Source organism: Lolium rigidum, chromosome 6 (assembly GCF_022539505.1).
Source record: "Lolium rigidum isolate FL_2022 chromosome 6, APGP_CSIRO_Lrig_0.1, whole genome shotgun sequence".
NCBI lineage: Eukaryota > Viridiplantae > Streptophyta > Magnoliopsida > Poales > Poaceae > Lolium > Lolium rigidum.
In genome coordinates, this window is record NC_061513.1 from 301787091 (window position 1) to 301795620 (window position 8530).

Below are 8530 nucleotides of genomic sequence, written 5' to 3' on the forward strand. Positions count from 1 at the left end.
GGTTTGGTTCGAAATGTTCACAGTTTATTTGTCAGATCTATTCTTGTTTGTGGCATTTAGGCTGCAACTGGTGTGCGGGTTGGAGTGGATCTGATTTAAAATTGCAGTATAGAGACTAATAGCATTGTTGAATATCTTATTATGACAGGAGAACCATTTAGATCAATAGCATGTGACACAGTTTAGATTTTTGGCAAGAAATGTATTTTGTTTGGCAATGATTTATTCGTTGGATTGATAATTTGCGCTTCATGAGCTGAATTCTGGGTTTTCATAGATTGGTTGCTGGTGCTCAGCTTGCTTTATTTAGGAAGCATTGTAGATTAGTACTTGAAAGGGATATAATTAGGCCGGCAATCAAGCATATGAATGAGGTATTTCACTCCTGTAACTCTATATATCCATTGATGATGCCTTTCGATATATGAGATCTATTTTCGGTAGCCTTAACTACTCAAGCTTAACTCGAAAACAAACAAAAAATAGTCTGTGCTGCATTTGTGGTTGTCTCATTGTAGCAGCTAGCTAAGAATTGCAAGTTTCTTAAGCAAATTTTTTATTTTTGAGCCATGTGGTACCAATAGTTCTAGAGGTCAACTGATTTTACGCAATGTTGTTTCAGCTGCTAGGAGTTTGCTGATGCTGGGAGAAAATATGATCACTTGGTATTTCCTTTTTTTGCTATCTAGACGTGAGTGAGATGGTATCTTGGAATCCAGATATTTTAGAGAAGGAAAACACTTTGGCTGAGCCAACTTATGAATTATGTTGCCCTATGTCAAGCTAAGCAGGTTTGTGCGTAGTCTTCATAGTTAGAATGTCCCATTTAAAAACAATCTAACACCGCTGATTTCTATCTTTTGTTCCTCCTGATGCGAACAAAGAGTATGTATATATTATGAAAAAAAGAATGTTCTGTTGTTTAGCTTGGGGCGTGCTCATTAGAAGCTTTAGAATACCTATCAAAGTAAGGGTTTGGCTAACTATCAGTAGTTCTGAATTTATCCATGTATCACACTTAACTACTCATCCTGAAACATATATGAAAAGATTTGTAGATTGCCGATTGCGCTTTGCCACACGATATCCTGGAACATATATGTTGGTTTCAATCGAACGAACTAATAAATATCAGCAGAAAAATTTGAGATCCTAGCTTGCTTCATTTTCACGATCCCAACTTTTTTACCTTTTTTCTCTGGCATTCTAATGCTAGCATCAGCCGATGTACTGATTAGAATTCTTATAGATAGAGACAGCAAGATATGGCTTCCCTAATGTCAACATTGGTCCAAGGCCTGGTTACGAAAAGGATGAACATTACAAAGATCAATCATACACTTAAGTTTACAAGATCAACACTTTCTAGAGTTTCTTGAGTAATATTAACGACATAGCTTACCTTGCAAGTAAATAGAGAAAGGGGAACTGGTATCTTTAAGATACACTTTTTTGTATGCCTACTATGCTGTGCTTTGTGGTTGCTTTTCTCTGACAGTCCACTCTTCTATGGCTATGCAGATGTCATTGGTATGGTGACTGGTATTTTGCCTATTGTCAACATTGGTGCTAAAGGTCGTCCAGTGCCAAAGAGAACTTGATGACTCAGTGATAGAATGTTCACATTGCTTTCCTCTATGGTAAACATGTCCTTCAAATCTGGTGTCTACGGCGACATTTCTTATTGTGCGACGCTATTCATTCATGCATAGGTTCTTGTGTCATTCTTGCAAGACAACTATAAAGGATATTTAGAGCGAGAACTGTGAAGCTCTCAAAGTTGTAGAGCAATACCGTAGAATTTAATGCCAAAATGGCCGTGGTTGCAGGTTACACATGGCATTAGGCTGTTTGTTTATGCACCACATTTTCATTTTCGTCCTCTAAGTGTCATCACCTGAACTTTTTGTTAGGGGCTGACCACCGTAGCACAGATAACCTATATTTTTTGTTTGCTCAGCTGTTCACGATGTGCAAGATGTGTTGCAGGCGGCGAGGCGAAGCTCGCATGTTCACCTAGTCTCATATAAACGTATTTGTTCTTCAAATTTATGACTAGCAACTAGAACTGTATTGGTTTATCCAAATCTGTTTGCACCAGATCCACACTTGTTAATTTTCGTTGACATGAATCTATTGGGCCTTATTTTTAATTGGTTTAACCTGCAGCAGCATTATTTCCTGATGCTGCAAAGACTATTTCCCGCGGTGGTGAGGTACAGATGGCGTGGTGCAATCTTGTGCACCTCCGCGGTGAGGCGCTGCTTAGGGCGCAGTTCTAGCGTTCCTGGGCGATGGCACACTATTGTGTCTAGTTCTGGGCGAAGTTTCTGGGGCGATGTAGCAGCAAGGGGCCTTGGATGGTGCAACAGGAAGAACCGACCTGGAGGTTCCGAGCAAAGTCTGTTCCCTCGATGGAAGGATACTGTGCACTCTGTTTGTTTCGTTTTAACCTTATATTATTGTGTTGTAAATTACCGTGATGTAAATTGAGACCGGAAATGTTGTAATATACGTTGACTATGACTTTTATCAAAAAATTCTTCAATTTCATGTATTTTCAATTTTATAATTTATTGTTAAATGTTGGTTCTACTCTGACAATTGGAACCCACTGACTGGTGGGATCAAATCAAAATAAAAAGGCCAAAAATAGAATAGAAATGCTTTGTGAAAGGCCAATTGTCAGAAAATAATGGTCCAAACTGTTACGGGCCAAGGCCCAACAAAGCCGAAAAAAATAATCAAAACTAATGGGCTCAGCCCACATAAGGAGCTGAATGGACCGGGCTGAATTCAGATAATGACGTTTCTAATTCGTCGCAATTTTGCCACGTCGGATTGCCACGCTGGACTCGGGGGTAGGTGCCCATAACGTTTTGGGAATGTCATGCCGTCAGTGACATTTTAAAACGTCACAAAGCTCTACGACGGTTTTCAAGTGGAACGTCTTAAGCAGTCACTGCTGACTCCCAGCTTTCGACGTTTTGAAAAGCGTCACCGTTACGTCACAAGTAGCCATTATTGACGTTTCAATGACACCTTTATTTTGTCAACTTATGGCAGATTTCTTGTAGTGGCCCAACAGGGCCTGCACCCAGTGCCGCCGTCTTCATCGCCGTGCTCCAGATCATCTCCACCACCTCCAACAACTTATTCATCCAGATCGACCGCCTTCGATCTGGGGCGGGGGATAAGGGCTCGCTCGATCCACGAACCGCCGAGCCCTTGGACGACGCGCGCCAGACGACAGAGCTCCGAGGACCTCCATCACCGAAGGGGAACAACGCGGCCGCCAAAAACCGCATCGCCGGATTCGCCACCTCCTCGACGCCGGCACGCGGGGGACCAGACACACCTACCATATGTACAGCCGGGAATCGGGGATTCCCCGCCCTCCCACCGCCGGAGCGGCCGGCGGAGGACGAGAAATCCCCCGATTCGCCGGTAGACGCGGTGGATCTCCGGTGGATTTCAGAAAAGACTCCTCTCTATTGTAGCGGAGGGAGGAAGACGACCAGGACTCGTCTCTATTATTTCTTATCTTCTTCCTCCGGCCAGTTTGCCAGATGGGAGATCACTAGCTGCGTCACGGACTCACGGAGTCTATCGCCTGCACTGGCTCAATTGGTGTCGTCCCCGGTGACGGCATGGGTAGCCGTGTCGTCAAGCTCTTCATTTGCATCGGTATAGAGGGTTTTGATGCCGTCCCAACTGGTATAGTCCCCGGTGATGGGGTAGGTAGCCGTGTCGTCGAGCTCTTCGTCTGCATCGGTAGGTAGAGAGGGTTTTGATTAACGCACACTTTTGGCTCTTAGGCGCGCGCGTACCCTATATTAAAAACACGTCAGTAATTTACTAAAAAGATACGTCGTAAATTAAATGGGTAGGGAATGTATGCAGACATGCGTACGTTTAATCGGGAACTAAAATATTAAGTTATGTAGCCTACACAAAAATAATAAGATGTAATGTTCACAATATAGTAGTAGACACGTAATATTCACAATATAGCTAAAGAGGTCACATAAATTCGAATTTTTCCTTGAAAATTGACACGAGTAAGTACCATGGTGACATGTACGTACATGAATTATTTCAAATTTTTTGACACATTTAAATATGGTTATTCAAATGTTATAAATATCAGGGTATGGTGCACCACCACCCTATATTCGGTGTTTTGATGGCTTTGAAAAAATTACTTCGAGTGTCCTGTTGCAAAAGTAGAAGGCTTTCTTGTAATTGTTTTGTTTGAGCGTACCTACGCACTGTATTCCCACCGCTCCGATTTAATGCAAAAAAAAAATGGATTAGCTTGTAGCATTCCTCTTCCCCTCGCCTCTGCGGCTCTGCCCCTCTGCCTCTGTCTTGTCGCTAGCACATCGTGCACGGCAGGCGAAGACCGAAGAAGGACCAAGAGAGCGAGGAGTAGGAAGCAAGCTACCGATTTCACCCCAACTGCTACTGGTGAGAGCGATGGGCGTGAAGGAGAGAGGCGGCGGCGGCGGCAAGAAGAGGAAGTGGAAAGGGGATCATCCACGGCCGAAGCAGCGTGAGCAGGTGAAGAAGCCCGCGGGCACCAATGGCAGCATCGACCTCGAACTTCTGGACTGCACGATCTGTATGAATCCTCTACGGCCTCCGATCTTACAGGTCTCATACCTTCACTTCCCTTCGATCTACCATTATTAGCCTCATTGGATCTACCATTGCATTGAGAGTCTGGGAACTTGGATGCCATGCCTGCAAATGAAACTTGCAAGTTCAGATAGAAATCATGGATACTTAGAGCATCTCCAGTCGCGTCCCCCAAACCGTCCCCCAAAGCGATTTGGAGCGCGCCGGACAAAAAAAGCGTTCCAGCCGCGTCCCCCAAAGCCCTTTTTTGTCCGGCGCGCCCCCATTCGGTGTCCGGCGTCCCGAGCCCGTCCCCGTCCCACGGGGACGCACCGGGCACGCCGGACACAACGAAATGAGAGGCGAGGAGGCGCGGGGCCGACCCGTCAGCGGCTCGGACGCTCAACCGCCACATACGTAGCGACGGTGCAGTTGACGAGGAAGCGGAACCGTCGCATTGGCAAGCGCGTCGACGACGCGCCAACCCCGCCGGAATGGAGCGCCGACTCCTCGGAAGAGCAACCGCTGCTCTCTTCGACTTCTGCGCCGCCGTTCATCCGCGCTCAATAAGACCCGTACGTACGCCGTACGCACGCCACCATTCATCCAAGCCTTCATCCGACACCTCCAGCCGACGATGAGCTACATCTCCCAGCCTCCGTCCGACACCTCCAGCGAGGAAAGCCTCGCTGGCTGGCGCCATTGGTGGGAGAGAGCCGGGACGCCGAGCAGCGGCGACGATTCCCCGCCGCCGGTTGACGGCGAGGAGGAATGGCTGGGCTGGGAGGAGGAGGAAGAAGAGAGCGAGGCCGCGGCGGCGGCGGTGGCCCGTGCGAAGGCGAAGGCGGCCAAGGCGAAGGCGGCCAAGGCGAAGGCTTCCAAGGCGAAGGCCGCCAAGGCCAAGGCCAAGGCCAAGGCCAAGGCGAAGGCGAAGGCCAAGGCGCAGCCGACGAGCACCGGCGACGACGACGCGTCGAGCGCCGACACCGCCTCTTCGGAAGAGGTGACGAGCAGGAAGCGCCACCGCGATGACGACGACGAGGCGGGGCCATCGGCGAAGAAGAAGAAGTAGATAGTTTATATGTATTTAATTATATTTTTTCGAAGTTTTATATATAATTTGTTTATGTTCAACCGATTTGAATATTATTAAATAGTTTCTTTCTAGCCAAAAAAATACTTTAAATGTTTGGGGGCGGCGTTTGGGGGACGCGGCTGGGGAGCGACGTCCCCCAAACGCGGCACGAACGAAACACGTCCCCCAAACGCTCGATCCGGCGCGGTTTGGGGGACGGTTTGGGGGACGCGGCTGGAGATGCTCTTAGATAGGAGTCCGGCTATAATCAAAAGGGGGTCATCACCTACGCACATATTTTGTTCTTTTTATACTTCTACGAAGCACTAGCAAGATGGAAATTTCAACCTTCGATGGAACATTGATCTTCCGAAGAAATTTGTGTGGGTAACAAGAGCAACCTGTGACGAACCTCATTACCGTGTAGGTAATTCGATCTGGATCATCCAAGGGTGAACAATGTAACATAAATAATATCTGGATCATGCAAATGTGGACAATAGAACATATACACTGTAGATTTTTCCGTTGCTGCACAGTCTCCTTCCACAAGATCCTCCTAAACTAGATCACTCTTCATATTCAGCGCCTTACAACCCCACATCATTGAGCAGCTAAGGGAATTTTTCGGCAACACCCGGTCATTCTTCTTCAGTCACCTTCTTTCATCTTACAAAACTGTACTATCAAATACCAATTCACCTCCCTAAATCCCAATGCACCTCCCTAAATCCCAAGATACCAGTACAAAACTGAGCCTCCTTGACTCGGTAAAACCTGCGGCCATTTTTCTTTTTCGAAAAGGGGGAAAAGGCCACAGCCTCTGCATCGATTGATGCATACAGACTTTATTACATTATTAAACTTCAGTCACAGATTACAACATTTCCAAGTTACACCATAATTTCCAAGTTATAATATAACAGTGACTTTGCCAGCTACACGCCATTTCCAAGTTACACCAACATTATTTTCAGTAAGAACAAATTGATACATAAAAGTTTGCATGGTTTCCCACTGCTGTTTTCCTACATCTTCTAGTTAAGCTTAAACTGAAGATCTATGTCTTCATCATGAGGGGAGCAGCAGTTGCATCATTTTCACAAGCTTCCATATAAGTTATATAAATAATGGTTCATTTTCCTTGATATACACACAGTGCGCTGTTGGGCATGTAATCTGCGCATCCTGCCACGACAGACTGCCGAACAAGGACAGCTGCCACACGTGCAAGACCACCGGCGGCTACAACCGCTGCGTCGCGCTCGAAAAAATTCTGGAGTCATTCCGCGTCCGTTGCTCCAACGCCAAGTACGGTTGCACTGCCAAGATGCGCTACCACGAGGCGGAGAAGCATGGCAAGTCATGCCTGCACGCTCCGTGCTCCTGCCCGGAATCCGGCTGCAGGTTCACCGGCTCCACCGTCAAGCTCCTGGCTCATCTCACCGGAGATCACAAGTGGCGATCCAAGGAGGTCAAGTACAATGTCAAGTTCACGCTGCAGGTCCAAGAAGGGATACGTGTTCTCCACAGCCGAGACGGCGTGCCCCTGTTCCTGGTGAAATTCACCATGTCGCCGCCTTTAGGCAACATCGCCTCTTTCCTGTGTGTTGACCCCCATGCCACGACGAAGCGCAAGTTCAAGTGTCACCTTGGTTCCAGCTGCCTCGCCACGGGTCGTCAGCAGTCCTTGGATTTTCAGGTCAGGAGCACCACCCTTTCCGACGGGTTACCGCCAACGGAGGACGGCGACTGCTCATTGTTTCCATCCAGCACCAGCAGCATTAGTGTCAGTATCATGAAGATCGAACAGAAACAGTTCCGACAAAGTTTACTCCCGTATGTGGCAGCTAGGTGATCGTGTTTGTGCAATGTAGGTAAATCGAGGCTCCCCAATCTATTATACATGCCAGATGATTCCTGAATAAATAAGTACTACTGCTGCTATTCTATTTATCACATGCTAGAATATGAGATGGATGCTGAAGAATTGGCTGTGCAGATGCAGAAGTGAATTGCTACACTAGCTGATTAGTTCGGAGCAACCTGTTACTGGCTAGTAATGGGTAACAAATATATAAGTCTGTCTAGTTTGAGATGCTTCAGGACACGAACTGCGTGTTTTATGTGATATACTTGATCCTGGTAGTTTATGAATATATATGATTTAGTGAAGTTTATTTTTAACTCCTATGACCCAAAGATGTCGTCGTTGTTTATTTTGTGGTATAGCCTCACCGTAAAAACTGAGGGATTAATACTTTTTCCTCGTGTTCTCCTTATGTAAAAAAAAGCATCGTTAGTTGGGCCTTCTGAGTTGGCAAATAGTCACACCGGAGGAGAATTTATTGTTGCTTATCTAATCAAGAAAATTCTTTTTTCAAGATAAAGAAAATATATAAATATCACGAAGATACCAATTAGGTGTAGCCTAACACTTGATCAACACTTGAGCACATCACGCAATTTGCAACCCTTTGGGAAATGATTCAACCGGTGCAATTGAACTCCAACACCTTGGATTCCATCTCTTGGAAGCTCACCAATAGTGGATGCTACTCCTCCAAATCGGCATACAATATGCAATTTTTGGGTCACACAAAATCATCTTTTCCTTCCCTTGTTTGAAAACCTTGGGCTCCACCTAAATGCAAAACATTCGCGTGGTTGATTATCCAAAATAGAGTTTGGACGGCGAATAGGCTCCAAAAGAGGGGATGGCCAAATTGTGGAAGGTGCAAGCTTTGCAACCAAGTTCATGAATCCGCCTCCCCCTTGCTCTTCAAGTGTCGTTTCACCATTGGAGTTTGGTCAAGTGTGAGAAGTTGGCTAGGG

At 46.3% G+C, this 8530-nt stretch overlaps 1 long non-coding RNA gene across 1 annotated transcript; it reads left to right on the forward strand.

Moving 5' to 3' along the window:
- The first annotated feature begins 678 nt into the window (after positions 1 to 678).
- Positions 679 to 2016, forward strand: LOC124659993. The gene is made up of 3 exons (XR_006989777.1): positions 679 to 791; positions 1522 to 1618; positions 1961 to 2016. It is a non-coding gene; the product is annotated as an uncharacterized LOC124659993 (long non-coding RNA).
- The last annotated feature ends 6514 nt before the right edge of the window (positions 2017 to 8530 follow it).